Raw genomic sequence first — 16,180 nt, 5'->3', positions numbered from 1 at the left:
CAAAACAGTCCTCTCCAGCCCCGCCCCCCGCTACACGCCGGGTTAAGCGGCGCTCTTGGGATGGCCTCCTCAGAGATGGGACTCAGTTCTTTCCAGGAGCTGGTAGCAGGACCACTCCTTTCCCCGGGTGAGGGCCGGGGAAGAATCCTTATTCTCCAAAGAACTGACTCTCCCGTCTCTGAGCACAGAGAGTTCGGACGTCACAGAGCGCCGCCCACATACCGTGCTCTCCTCGTCCCCCTCTGTCCCGGAGGTGGTTGACACGGCGTGCCGTCCACGACCGCTTCGCCCCTGTCCCCCTCTGTCGCCAGACCCTTGACAGAGCAGGCCCCCGTGGAACGCTGGTCCTTCCCTGGCCTCCTCTGTCAGGGTGCGGTTTTGACCTTGCCCCCACACCGGGCCGCTATGCCGTCCACGTCTGGGCCGGTCATCCCGCTTCGCTGCACCACCGGGGGGACGTCTGTGGTTCTCGACGCCGCTGGCACAGTTGGGAGCCTGCCTAGAGCTTCCCTATCTGTTCCGCTGGGTCGCGCGAACCATCGGCTCGGCTATGCGATTCAGTTCGCACGGTCTCCTCCCCACTTCAGGGGAGTCCGCTCCACTTTGGTCGATGGCTATGCCCTATCATGAGAGCGGAGGTTGCTACCCTACTGGCGAAGGGTGCGATTGAGACTGTCCCTCCAGCCGAAAGGAGGTCCGGGTGTACAGCCCCTACCTCATTGTCCCGGAGAAGTCTGGTGGGTTACGGCCAATCCTGGTCCGAACCGCTCCCTTCACAGGCTGCCGTTCAAGATGCTCCTGGCCAAACGCACTTCTGGATGTGTGCGGCCACAGGATTGGTTTGCAGCGATCGACCTGAAGGACGCCTACTTTTATGTCTCCGTTCTCCCTCGACTCAGACCATACCTACGGTTTGCTGTCAGGGCGCGCGCATATCAGTACGCTGTTTTCCCATTCGGGCTAGCCCTGTCTCTTCGCGCCTTCACAAGGTTGTTGAGGCTGCCTTTGTTCCTCCATGGGAACACGGGGTTCGCATCCTGAACTATCTCGGTGACTGGCTGTCTTAAGCTCACTCCTGAGACCAGGTTTGCGAATACAGGGACCCAGTGCTCCGGCACCTAGCTCGTATGGGCCTTCGGGTCAACCGGGGAAGGAGTAAACTTTGCCCCGTGCAGAGGGGCTCTTTTCTCGGTATGGACTTGGTCGCCTTCTCCACTCAGCCATTGCTGACTTGCCTGAGACTATCAAGCGCAAGAGTGCGGTTCCACTGAAGTTTCTTCAGATGCTCCTGGGGCATATGGCATCTGCAGCCGCGGTTCGCCGCTCAGATTGCTTCATATGAGACCGCTTCAGCTTTGGCTCCGCGACCGAGTCCCGAGGTGGGCATGGCAACACGGCACCCTCCGAGTACCAGTTACTCCGACCTGCCGTCAGACCTTCACCCCGTGGTCGAACCTCAGTTTTCTACGGGCCGGAGTGCCCCTGGAACGAGCTTCGCGGCATGTTGTTGTAACGACAGATGCCTCCTCCACGGGCTGGGGTGCCATGTGCAATGGACGTGCTGCCGCGGGCTCCTGGACAGGACCCCGACGCCTCTGGCACGTCAATTGCCTCGAGTTGCTGGCCGTACGTCTTGCTTTGCGCCGCTTCCGGGCCGTGCTCAAGAACCAACACGTACTAGCCCGTTCAGACAATACCGCCACTGTAGCGTACATCAACCATCAAGGTGGTCTACGCTCCCGCCGTATGTCGCAACTCGCCCGCCACCTCCTCATATGGAGTCAGAAGCATCTGAGGTCGCTTCATGCCATTTATATCCCCGGAGCCCTGAACTGTGCAGCCGACGAGCTCTCACGGCTTCAGCCCCTCCCGGGAGATTGGCGACTCCATCCCCAGTCGGTTCAGCTGATTTGGGACCAGTTCGGGGACAAACAGTTAGATCTGTTTGCCTCTCACGACTCGACCCATTGCGACCTGTATTATTCCCTGACCGAGGGCACGCTCGGCACGGATGCACTGGCGCACAGCTGGCCGCGGGGCCGCAAATATGCGTTTCCCCCAGTGAGCCTTCTTGCGCAGACCCTGCCCAAGGTCAGGGAGGACGAGGAGCAGGTCATTCTGGTCGCACCATACTGACCCGCCCGGACCTGGTTCTCCGAACTAGTACTCCTCGCGACAGCACCTCCTTGGCCGATTCCCCTGAGGAAGGACCTCCTTTCTCAGGGACGGGGCACCCTATGGCACCCTCGTCCCGATCTCTGGAACCTCCACGTGTGGCTCCTGGACGGGGCGAGGCAGGTTTGAGTACCCTACCACCAGCGGTGGCGGCTACTATCACCTCCGCTAGAGCGTCGTCCACGAGACACGTCTATGCGTTGAAGTGGAACCTCTTCGTCAACTGGTGCTCTTCTCACCGAGAAGACCCCGGAGATGTTCGATTAGTGTCGTGCTTTCCTTCCTTCAAGATAGGCTGGAGCGAAGGCTGTCTCCCTCCACCTTGAAAGTCTATGTTGCCGCTATTGCCGCACACCATGACCCGGTCGAAGGTAAGTCTGTTGGAAGGCACGACCTGATCATCAGGTTCATGAGAGGAGCGAGGAGACTGAATCCTCCTCGCCCTCCTCTCGTTCCCTCTTGGGACCTCTCAGTGGTTCTAACTGCCCTGCGGAGTGCTCCATTTGAGCCGTTGCAATCAGTGGAGCTTAAGTTCCTGTCTATGTAGACAGCGCTCCTGGTTGCATTGGCCTCCATCAAGAGGGTGGGGGACCCCCACGCATTCTCCGTTGACAAAGCGTGCCTGGAATTTGGGCCGGCTTACTCTCACGTGATCCTGAGACCCCGGCCTGGATATGTGCCCAAGGTTCCTATCACTCCCTTCCGGGACCAGGTCGTGAACCTGCAAGCGCTGCCCCCGGAGGAGGCAGACCCAGCCTTGGCACTGCTCTGTCCAATGTATGTAGACAGGACGCAGTGTTTCAGGACCTCAGACCAGCTCTTTGTCTGTTATGGTGGGAAGCTGAAGGGAAAGGCTCTCTCAAAGCAAAGGTTGTCTCACTGGATAGTGGACGCCATTGCTTTGGCATACCAGCAGCAAGGTCGACCGTGCCCCCTTGGTGTGACTGCCCACTCCACCCGGAGTGTGGCATCCTCTTGGGCTCTAGCGCATGGCGCCTCGCTAACAGACATCTGCAGAGCTGCAGGCGGGGCGACACCTAAACATTCGCCAGATTCTACAATCTCCGAGTGGAGCCAGTGTCCTCTCATGTACTCGCTTCAACCAGCTAGTACTGGACCCCCTCAGGTGTCTTCGCTTGCTCGCCATTCCACTCCACGGACTGCATACGTGCGATATTCTCCTCAGGTGAGCTTCCCCGAAAGCCCTGAGTTCCTCCAGCACTCCTGACGTTGGCGCCAGTGTCTATTGCCTGTGCGTCGGCTAGGTGCCTCCCGTGTGCATGGTCCCTCCCCTGAGCGACCCCCACATGCGTATTCCACTGTAAGCCTCTTGAGCATGTGTCTTTCCCTTGGCAAGCCACCTTGCCACCCCTGGGGTTGAAATATTCCACCTGCGGCTGGACACCCCAGTGTTCTCCATGTCTCCTTCGGGTCACATGTGTATTCTCTAAGTCCCCCCCTCTGGGTTGGCAATAATTGCATATTTCCTCTAAGCTATGGGATATGCTCCCCAGTGTACCTTGGTATTCCTGTGCTAAATAGGAGTCCTTCATCCGTGCCAGTCTCACGACAAGGATCTCAGATTTACGCAGGGCACTGGAAGACAGCCGAGAAGGTGGCGTGATTAGACTGGTAACCCCATTCGTCGTCATCCGACGTAACTCGGAGTGACAACGAAAGGGAACGTCTCGGTTACGTATGTAACCCTCGTTCCCTGAGTAGGGAACGGAGACGTTACGTCTGCCTGCCACTTTCCGCTGTACCGCGGGGATCGCCTGAGCTCAGTCTTGGCTCCTCAGCGAAGAAACATATCTGCTTGTTGCCGGCTTCCTCCTTTTATACCCACGAGGTGGGGCGGAGTTACGCCATGCAAATTACGCAGACCCATGGCATTTCTTTGCCATTGGCTCGTTTTGTAATACTCGAAGTCAATAGGTGTTCTAAGCGAAACCCCATTTGTCGTCATCCGACGTAACGTCTCCGTTCCCTACTCAGGGAACGAGGGTTACATACGTAACCGAGACGTTTTTGGGGATGAAAATGTGACTCTCTCCTGTAATTACAGTCTCACTAGTGGCACTAGTGTTTCTCTCCATTGGTATCGTCAGTATCTTGGAGCAAAATTTGAATTTTTACTTCTTGTCACTGAATATTCTGGCAAATCTGAGCCTGATCTTCGTCTGAATTCAAAAGCTACAAAAGAAATCAAACGTGTGGATCTGGAGATCTCCTCTGCTGAAGTATCAGACTCTGCTGTGTATTACTGTGCTCTGGTGGCCACAGTGACAGGAAACATGACAACACTGTACAAAACCATTCCCTTATCTTGTTTAGTGAAAAAAGAAGGATACACAAAGGCAAAGACTAAGAGAGCTGTGATTAATACAGTACATAAAGTAGAACATATATAATTTGATAAATATGTAATGAGTCTAATACCAAGTCTACAGGAACCTATAGTTTAAGTTTCAATGCATTATCATGCATTACACATTGTGCAGGTGTAATGTGCCAAAAGATGGCAGTGCTCTCAGATAATAACTAAAGGAACTGCAAAAATGAATAAGGGAATTGAATTCACAGATTTAGAACGTATAATGTTGCTCAGAGAGGGGGGACTCAGTGTTCATAGATCTGACATGGTCTCATCGTGTCTGAAAGAGACTGTGGATGAAACGATTCAGTCTGACTCTTCTCACAGTGAACACTTGTACAATGGTTCTTCATTAAATTATTCTGTTCTTTGCTTCAGCTGGTGTTTGTTTGGTTAATTAGGATATCAGTTTTATATGTATATCAATGAGTTTTGTTTAAAATCTCTAACTAAAAAGTAACAAATGTACTTTTACAAATGTTTGCTTTTTTGGAAATGTCATAGAGCCAAACAAAACAGAAGTTGAAAGAGTTTGTTTAACAGCAGTGGGCAGACAAACATGTAAATGGAAAACACAATGTAAAGGAGTGCACAGGACACAGACACTGGAGAGGAATGCTGGGGATGAACACTGGAGAAATCGCTGGAGAGGACACAGGAGATTGCACAAATAAAAACACGAGAGGTATGGTTTCAAACGTTCCACACCGGCGGGATAAACAGTCTTGGAGGTTTCACACACATAGGTAAAACGAGACTAGACAAAGCAGCGTTGTGGATTAGGTGACTATATGGAGCTGGTGATTAGCTGTGCTGAGAGCAGTCAGGTGTCGGTGACAGGTGATGATGATTAGTATTCTGGTGATGGCTGATGGTGTGCAGATGGTCTCCCAGCCTGGCCAAGCTGATGAACATCTTACCTAATTACAAATTAATCAGATTTCATAGTCCATATACAGATAAGGTTTTAAAATCATAGTTAGGCTGGCTAGATGGTACAGCCTAAATTATTATAGTTGTTAATACAACAGTATATCTGAACAGTATTAAAAAAAATTATATTAAAATTATTAAATTAAATTATAATAAATTAAGTATTAAAATAAATTATAGCATAAATCTGTAGCATGCCCGGACTCGATTCAGATTCAAATATCGTTTGAACAAACACATTCACCATAGTTGTCTGACCAAGTATAGTCCGCTTTTTTATTTTTAATAAGTGTTTCAGTTGTGAATAGACTTGTTCACAAATTACAAGTGAAACAATGTCTCTATACAATGACCAATTTAATGTCATATGTAATCGCAAAACTAGATAAGCTGTACAATATCTTAAGACACCAAACACATGATAGACATAATCTGATACAGGTTTATTTTACTTTAAGTTCCATTCACAAATTCCACAAACATAAAAGTGATTGTGTCATTGAAGACTGCAGTTAGGGGAGAACAATATGAGTTGAACTTAACGTATGATAACATCAGTTAAGGCTAGTGTAAAGATCATTGCCATATAAAGTCAGCATAGTCTACAGAGAAGCAATCATTTTCATATTGAGAAAGAAACCATTTTCTTGGTTATATAGCTGAATTGAGAATCATATTGTATAAAATGTTCACTGAATGAAAATGAAAAGGTTTCTACTACTTTAAAAGAAAATAGTAATTTAACTTGCCAGTGGTTAATAAAACTAATTTAAAAAACAAATAAAATACTTACTCTACCAAAGAGAATTGTTTTCTCATCAAGCATTTTAACAAATGCTTGAAAAGACATCCCTGGTGATGCCATTTTCATCTCTTGAAATGAGACAAGCACATCTGTTGTGAACATCAAACTTGCAGGAATGTTGCCAGGCCAGTAACCACTCCTCGGAAGTTCTGACAAAGACGTCTCTCGTGAATGTCCACACGAAGCACAGGACAAATGAGGCATGCTTAGGTTGTAACGGCCTAAAGGAGTAAAACAAGCTACATGAAATTATGAGACAATAAGGAAATGGTAATAAATATTAGAAAAAATATGATGCAAACATCTTCCTTTCCATTCATAGTGATGAGAGTCATGGGCCTGCCTGAAGAAACAAGGACTGTCCCATTACTGCAATCACAAATATGGGCAGGTATTTCTACAGGCAGCAGTCGAACTGTGCAACAAAGAAGATATATTTAAAAACATGATATATTAAGAGCACAATAAAACAACAATAATACAACTAAGCATAACATTATCTTACCAAGATGTTTAACAGAAATGTGACCAGCTTCCTGGCAGAATCCTGTGGATGGAGGTAAAGGTTGTTCAAAACCTGAGACAAGAGAATCCCGATTATGGAGAACAAAGAAGCTACCATGTCTTTTCTCATCACAGCCTGCACAGAGGTAAGGGTAAGGGAGACAGTCCCTACAGCGCACAATAGATGCATTTGATCTGCACTGTTGGCAGGATGAGGAACTTGCATCCTCTCCTTTCAAAATGTTCTCCACAAGTGAAGATCTAGCTTCTTTCCATCTCTCCTCCCTCATTTCAGTTCTAATGGCGCAGTCATTGGATGCAGACCCGACGTTGATGATCTTGAATTGGCATAACATTAGCATCACCTTCCTCAGTGTCCAACAGCCTCTTTAGCTCTTCAAGAATGGTATCTAAGTCAAATTAATAAACATATTTAAAAGATTTACATCTAAAAGTATATAACTGTGTATGCACTTAAAAGTCTAATGATGGATTTATTCACATCTATATAAAAAAGTATATTTAAATATCAAACACAAATCAATATGTTGCTTCAGTGTATACCAGTTGTCTCAGAGGCATTCGCAGGTCCACCATTCAAGTCATCTTCTATAACAAGTGGACCAGCTAAAAATTTGTGAGAAAGAAATAAACACACAGCCTGATTTAGCTGGTCAGCAACTTAGGCTGGTTTTAGCTGGATTTTTCAGCAGGGTCACACACACACACACACACACACACACACACACACACACACAGATTCTCTTTCTCTCTCACACACACACTCTCGATTATGTTTGCCACTTATCCCGCGATTGTCTTACAATATTGTAAAAACGGCTGTCCCCAAATCAATATTTGACGCGCTTTGCCCCGTATTCTTGAGCAGAAAACTGTTGATTTCTCCGTCACTTGCCGCATCTAGGTTTCCTAATTCCTTCGGAGGAGTTTTGCCGCTTCACACAACCAAATGTAACAGCCTCTCACAAGTTAGAAAGAAAACACAGAGCCAATCAGTTTAGCGATGTTCAGGAGGTGGGACTCAGATCTATTAAACGTTTGTGTAATTGGCCATTTTTTGAACCATGACAAGCCGAAATGAAAACAAGCCGAAATGAAATAGGAGTAACGAGGCTATTTATAAAATGTAAGGAGTAGAAAGTACAGATAATTGCGTGAAAATGTAAGGAGTAGAAGTAAAAAGTCGGCTGAAAATTAATTACTCAAGTAAAGTATAGATACCCAAAATTTCTACTTAAGTAATGTAACGAAGTATTTGTACTTCGTTACTTGACACCTCTGGGTGTCTGCCACATTTGACATTGATTGAGGCATAATCGAACAGACCACTGGGAGGTGGGGATGGGGGGGGCACCAGAGGGAGACTGGCACAGGAGATTCACCTCTTTCTCGACTAATTTGGTCTAGGCCTATATTACTTTTGTATTGCTTTTGTATATTAACATGCTTTAGAATATTTTATTTGTTATTTTTACTAGTAGCCTATTGTGATGATTTTTCACTACCCAGATTTGTTGGTGCCCCCCCAAGCACTTGGTGCCCTACGCGCAGTGCGTGATGTGCGTGTGCGGAGCGCCGGCCCTGTATTTGGGTAGCACACATATTCTGAATGCCTTCGGCAGAATTCAAATGAGCCATTTTAATTTAGATTCATTCCAAGATTCCAGTGAGATTAATCTAGATTAAAAAAATTAATCTATGCCCACCTCTAATATATATAGATATATAGATATATAGATAGATATAGATAGATATATATAGATATATTATTTTTTTATTATTTTTTATTTATTTATTAATAATATAAGCAATATCCAAAACCTCTTGTCGGGTGCTAATGATACCTGATACTATGGTGCTATGTATATAACGTTAGTGCTAATGGTACCAATGAGGCCTACATCAATTTCAAGTGTTAGCATGTTAGCTAATACTTTATATAATTTGAGGTTTATCAGATACTTTATGACCTGGGATTTGTGTCAGACTGCCATTATAGACCAGTTAAATAATGGATGGTTTACTTTTTATCATTTACATAGAATATCGACTTGGTTCATGCACAGACATATTTAATTTATACAAGTGTATGTATATGTACATTTGTTATACATATGTGACTTATATGTGTTTATATGGTATTTACATTAATACACATACAGTAATGATACGTCAAAAAATTCAAAAACTTCTTTGAATGAATTATCATTTAAAGTATTTCTTTCACATGATCTACATTCTGTCATCCATTCAAATAAATATTATCTAATTATTATCTAATTGTCTGTCCACACCACTACACCTTCTCTTATACATCCAAACAGAAAACATAAGGTAGAAAACTCAAATTGTGCTCTACCGAATGATTGAAAGGTCTGTTAATAGGTTAAGAGCTTAACATGTTTTAAACTGTAGCAGTTGCCTGCACTTGTTTTGTTTGCATTGTAATTTTTTTTTTTCTTTTAGAGCAAAATGACAAAACCAAAACATAAACCATGTCCCCACTGCCAGGCACTCAACAATGCAAGCTGCAAAACATGTAAAACATGTTTTGCTAGTTTAACTCTCAAACGGGGAGTTAAAAACAAGCAAAAGTATATTGAGGAGAGTTCATGGAAGTCCAGGACAAAAAAACATAGAAATGCTGCTCGTGTGGTGGATTCTGCCCGCATTGCTGTAAGTCTTGTTCTGCTTTTGTAGTATTAGTATGCATTATATTCTGTTCATAGTAGCCTATACTGTACTGAAATGAATGAGGTAAATACAAAATTATACAGATAACATTATTCACTGGGTATATGTGAAGTGAATATATATGTTGCATTTGCCCATCCAAGTATTCTCATATTTATAAGGCATATATTATATGCCAATGTACAAAACTGAATAATTAAATAGTAAAAATCTGTTAATTTAAAAAAAAATCATATATATATTTTTTTTTTCTTACTTGTAGTCACTCATAATGGTTGTAATAAAATGTTCATACTGTAATCATTTTCTCAAAACGTAATGAAATCCTGAGCTCGTAATGTAATAACAATTTTTACAGTTTGAGAAATGTACCAAAGCGTATCATATTTTCATTACTGTAATAGCTTTTAAAACATAATATTAGTATTCCCTTACAGTACATTTTAAAAATCTAAATCCAGTCTTAAACTACCTGCAAAATGCAACACTTTTTATAACAACTGTACATGATTTTAAATTGTACAGTATTTTTCAACTTTCCTCTGATGTACATTCAGGCTTTGTTTTGCTGTAACTTGTATTAAAGTGAATAAATGCTTGCTTAAATTGCGCTCTGTGTAACATGATGTACACACACACACAATCAAACAAACACACACACACACACACACACACACACACACACACACACACACACACACACACACACACACACACACACACACACACACACACACACACACACACACACACAAAAAAAAAAACAAGGAATACAAATGTTTTTTGTTAAATAAACGTATGTAATAACAATTGCATGCATATTTCAGTGTTGCATTTTGCAGGGAGTTTAAGTCTGGATTTAGATTTTTTAAATGTACTGTAAGGTGATACTAATAATTTTATGTTTTAAAAGTTATTACAGTAATGAAAATATTATTTGTTTTGGTAAGTTTATAATTTAATATATTTCTCAAAATGTAAAAATAGTTATTATAAAAAAATAGTTTTTATTTCAATATGTAATATTTATTTCATTATGTGCAGTTTTTACATTTTCTGCAGTTATTACATTATGAGTTTTTATACATTTCTCAATTAAACATTTAGACACCTTTCTTTTTTACTTTGATAATCCAGTTGATTTGCTACAGAATTGTCTGATAAGTCCCTGCTTACCATTATGAATACATAGATATTTATTGACTGTCTGTGCATTTGTTTTACAGGTCAAGAAATTGGATATACTTGGCTATAAGCCAATTCTCTTAATTTCTAAAGAGAAAAAAAATGGGTTTGTGGCTGAAGTCATCACTCCAATGGGTCCATTTGCAGTTGGACCAAATCAAACCATCTTTAAAAGGATGACTAGCCTTTATGAATGTTTTATTAAAAGTAAGTTTTTCGTTCATATAATCTAAACATGCAAAATTCAAAGAAATGTTTTCTAATTTTCTTTCAAAAAAATTCTCATAGATTACCAGAGGATTCAAACCCACACCAGTACTGCTGAAACTGTCTGCCAGCACCAGACTTCCTCCCTTCCTCCTCTATCTTCTTCCTCCAGCCTTCCTCATCCTCCTCCTCCATCTTCTTCCTCAAGCCTTCCTCATCCTCCTCCTCCATCTTCTTCCTCAAGCCTTCCTCATCCTCCTCCTCCATCTTCTTCCTCAAGCCTTCCTCATCCTCCTCCTCCATCTTCTTCCTCAAGCCTTCCTCCTCCTCCTCCTCCATCTTCTTCCTCCAGCCTTCCTCATCCTCCTCCTCCATCTTCTTCCTCAAGCCTTCCTCATCCTCCTCCTCCATCTTCTTCCTCCAGCCTTCCTCATCCTCCTCCTCCATCTTCTTCCTCCAGCCTTCCTCCTCCTCCCCCTCCATCTTCTTCCTCCAGCCTTCCTCATCCTCCTCCTCCCTCTTCTTCCACCAGCCTTCCTCATCCTCCTCCATCTTCTTCCACCACCCTTCCTCCTTCTTTCTCCTCTTTCTACACCCTTCCTCCTACTCCTCCATCTTCTTCCTCCAGCCTTCCTCCTCCTCCATCTTCTTCATCCAGCCTTCCTCCTCCTCCTCCTCCATCTTCTTCCTCCAGCCTTGCTCCTCCATCTTCTTTCTACACCTTTCTTCCTCCATCTTCTTCCTCCAGCCTTCCTCCTTCCTCCTCTTTATACACCCTTCTTCCTCCTCTTCCATCTTCTTCCTCCAGCCTTCCTCCATCTTCTTCCTCCAGCCTTCCTCCTCCTCCTCCATCTTCTTCCTCCAGCCTTCCTCCTCCTTCCTCCTCTTTTGAAACCCTTCCTCCTCCTCCATCTTCCTCCTCCAGCATTCCTCCTTCCTCCTCTTTTGAAACTGTTGTGGCTTTTTTTATCATCAAACAAACATCATCACTGAGTAAGAGACACTCTGAGTCCAAATTGATAGTTTATAAAGTATTTATTCTCTTGCAAGAGAGATCCTCGTCACCAATACACATTTGTGAGTCAGTGAGGAGAGATAAGGAGAAGCAGTGTCTGTCTTTTTTATATCTCATGTTCTCCAAGGCCTTATTTCTGCCCTCCCCTCAGGGAGAGAGGTATACTTTGTCTTTTCTATTCCTCCCTGGCCCTGAGAGGTAAATGCCCCCTTAACCCTTTAGGCTATAAAGTACAAATGCACTCAAGATGACCCCTTGACCATCTGCTTTTCCTTACCTCCACTGACCACCAACCACAGTAAATTATCACACAAGCCCCCCTCTCACTACAAGTGAGAAAACAGATGAGACCATAATTAGGAATCACTGAAAGAAGGGTAATAGATGGAAAATTCCATAACAACTCCTCTCTGTTTATCATACTATGATAACTGATTAATCAAACATTGCAATAATAGTAATAATAAATGCAAATTCAAGTCACATAAAATCACTCTCCTTGAACCTGTGAAGAAAGTTTTAGAATGAAGAAGCATAAGGCTGTTTTTGTGGGGGAAAGGCCCCGTAATATTTTAGCAAGCAAGTAAACAGTTTATCTAAGGCCGGGCTGAATGAATAAGCACTGTTATTGCACTCCCGACCTAGATCGGACCCTCAGTCACCTTAGTATAAACAAGAAATAGTTATAATACAGTAAGAAAACAAACAGAAAAACTATAATAAAAATCACTCAGTTTCAAACCCTGTCCTTGTACGCCATCTCGTGACAAAAAGGAAACACATTTTCTTTACTCAATTAGCACGTTTCGCGTAACTTCCGCTACTTGTGTCATCATATTGTTGTTCATCAACATCATCATTCGGATAGGCTGTCATTTTCACCAATTGAACAGACATTCCAACTTTAACCAGTCTTTGCACTAAGCTAGACACACATTGTATAATGCATGGTATACATAACAGAATCAGTACTACTATGACTAATATTGGCAACACAGTCTGAGCTAACCAAAATCCCCAGCCCCCTTTAAAATTCATTATCCAGGTCAGCCAGTTCTCTTCCACTGGTTCAGGCTCCTGCACCGCCCTTCTCATGTGCTCAATCACATTTGTTATGTTGTCACTGTAATCTGGAATATTGAAACAACAAGACACACCTAACATCTTACAAATGCCCCCCCGTTCTGCAGTAATTAAATCCAAAGCTAATCGATTTTGAATAACTGCCTCTCGTAAATGTCTCATCTCATCATTTATCATGTTTATAGCATTTTCAGTGGAATTTGCTATTGCTAGTACAGACCATGCTAAACCATTAACCTTATTAATCGTCACCGTCGTTCCCACCCCCAGGAAAAGGGACCACCCCACATTTGCCCCAGGTGTTGTCCATGGATCAGATAATGTATACCCCGAATAATGTTTTGGCAGAACCCCAGGCAAAATCTTAACATTTCTTTTTCCCCTTGCCCTTGGTGTTTTGTTTGGCAAATACACAGATGTTCCCACATTTATCAACGCTGGATAACAGCACCCTGACCACCCGTGTTTAGGCATTCTGTGAAACGCCCTGTCCCCACATACCCACACAGCTGCTGGTGAAGTCTCATGCAGCTCACCAAATGGACATGTGAAACTAATTTCCTTGCCGTCGAGTGTCGCTGTGCAATTGTTCACTGTTCCGCCCTTTGTGTTAATTCTGACTCTGCAGTCAGACCATCCTGTCGTGAAAAGTCTCTGCGTGTCTGAACAAACGCACACATCGCCTTTCTCGTGTGTTACTCTCAGTGGTGGAATTGCTATATCAGTGTAGTTATATCGTCGAACGTTGTCACAGCTGTCCTCAGGTCGTTTCGTCGGTGTCTCTCCTTTCTCCAGTTCAGCTGCTGCTAAAAGCACATCAGTCATTTGTTTTGGAATTAGACACTTTGTTTCATTAGCTGTTGCTATAGTCAGTGGGACAACCTTCCAAGCGTGTGACATCTGTAGACACAGCCAGCAGCTCGTTGATATTTCTAACTCTTCTTTCTGCAGCATAGCCAGAGCACAGGCTTTGTTACCTTGACACTTCATCATGGCTTTCTACACTTCAGGGTTCCCCTGATCTCGTGTCACGTCTCCGTTCCCCATCCATGCCAGCTCGTCCCTCGCTTCTCGTTCGACCTCAGGTGCTACAAAAGGTTTTAAAGTTGGAACTGCCTCGTTTACAATAATGTCAATTTCTTCGTACCAATCCTTTCCCTCTAAATCTAGTCCACAATAGTACTTGCCTTGGTCTGACAGTCTTACTTGTGCTAGCTCGACTGTCATCCCATACCTGTTGTTGCTTAGTCTGTGTTTTGCAAATACTTGAAATCTTTTATCTGTTCCCCACTTGTAGTTGGAGGCATATGCTCTCATGTCGCTCCACTTACATGGGTGTTCACAGAAGTAGAAGCCTGCATAGTCTTCGCTGCGCCCCTGACAGCCTGGACAGTTCGTTTGATAGGGGTTGCACCCGAAACTCACATTTGATCCTTCGTGAACTGTCACCGTGCCCCCCTCGAGGCCTCTCACTGGCTCCACCTCTTTGAATGCGTCTCTCCTAGCACGTTGTCGACCGGTGTCGTTCCGCTCCGTTGTCTCAGTCCTGTTGGTCTGATCTCCTGTTGGTAATACTTACAGGCCTGCTGTAAAATGCATTATTATCAAGCAAATTGTCACTGACAACACAGTCATTATGCCTGTAGTCTTAACCAGGCCACACATTCCTGGCACTCTGAATGGGTGCCAGGGTCTGGTACGCTCCATGTTCTCGGTTACTCTGATCTGTTGTATGACCAGAAAGTGTTAAGACCGTTCAGTTCTTAAAAGCACTACCAAGAAAGTCTTATCTGTTCCGTTGGCCACACGGTTTCCAGCTGGATACCGCTTGACGAAATCAAAGTTGTTTGCTTCCTCCTGTCTCCTCCCTGCTGCTTCAATGCAAAGGTCTGTATCTGCAGGCTCTGTTATGTCTTTTGCATGGCCTTGCTCTTGCGCAGATAACGGTACCTTTTCTTGCTTGTCAATAACTGGACCTTGACGATTATGATCGTTGAACCCCCTCCTGCGATTGCTCCGCCTCCGCAATGGGCGGCACCTTCCTGCAATGGTTCGCGTGCACCCACGTGGCCCTCTCTGCGACCTTCACCGCCGTGTACGTCACCAGAAGCACCTGGAAAGGCCCAAGCCACCTTTTCGCCTTCCAGCTCTTTCTCCTGTGATCACGAATCACCACGAAATCACCTGGCCTGACCTTGTGCAGAAACATCTCAGCAACTTTCCCCTGGGCAGCTTTCACCTGCACAGAAATTTGTGATAACAGACAAGACATTTCTTTGCAGTAATTCAACATGTCATTCTCACACACATCCTTGGATGGCAGCCTTTGTTTACCCCCTTCTATGCCCATGAATGGCGGCCTGCCGAACAAAATTTCAAATGGGCTCAGGTTTGTTTTCACTCTTTTCCTCATTCTCATGTACATCAGTACGATTGGTAGGGCCTTAACCCAAGACAGACCCGTCTCTTCGCAACATTTTGCCAATTTGTTCTTGATTGTTTGATTTGATCTCTCTACCACCCCTGCTGACGAGGGAGCGTAACTGCAATGTGTTCTCATATCAATGCCCAAGAACTCTCCCACCTGCTTTATTGCAGCATTTACAAAATGTCTGCCATTGTCAGAGCTGATTTTTCTTGATATCCCCCATCTTGGCACAATTTCGGTTAGCAGGGCCTTTGCCACTGCTGCCGAATCTTGCTGTGAGGTCGGGAAAGCCTCCACCCAATTTGACCACATGTCTACCATTACCAGACAGTGTTTCTGTTTCCCACAAGGGGTTAATTCGATGAAATCCATCATCAGATACTCAAACGGACCTGCTGGGGCTGGTTGGGATGCTAAGGGTGTTTTTATCCCTCTTGCCACATTGTGTGTGTTACAAGTGACACACCTTTTGCAAAAATTTTCAGCAAAGGCTGTAAATCCTTTAGTATACCATAAATCTTTCATCTGCATTACCATACTCCCCTTGGACACGTGGTCTAACCCATGTGTCAACTTAGCGTAATGCTGAAAGATGTGTTTGGGTAAACAAGGAATGCCATCACTCATCCATACACCCCCCTGGAGGCTGCAGCCAGACGACCTCCATTTCTGTTTTTCTGCTCCTGTGTAAAAAGTCTGCATGCTTTCTAAACAAAGAGAAATGTCAGGGTTAGGCACAGATACCAAAGTACAAGT

The sequence above is a fragment of the Siphateles boraxobius genome, unplaced genomic scaffold (genome assembly GCF_051911475.1).
Source record: "Siphateles boraxobius isolate OS27281-9 unplaced genomic scaffold, OSU_SipBor_1 1, whole genome shotgun sequence".
In the NCBI taxonomy this organism is placed as follows: Eukaryota; Metazoa; Chordata; class Actinopteri; order Cypriniformes; family Leuciscidae; genus Siphateles; species Siphateles boraxobius.
The sequence above is the reverse complement of the archived record's forward strand: the minus strand, read 5'-3'. Positions refer to the sequence as shown.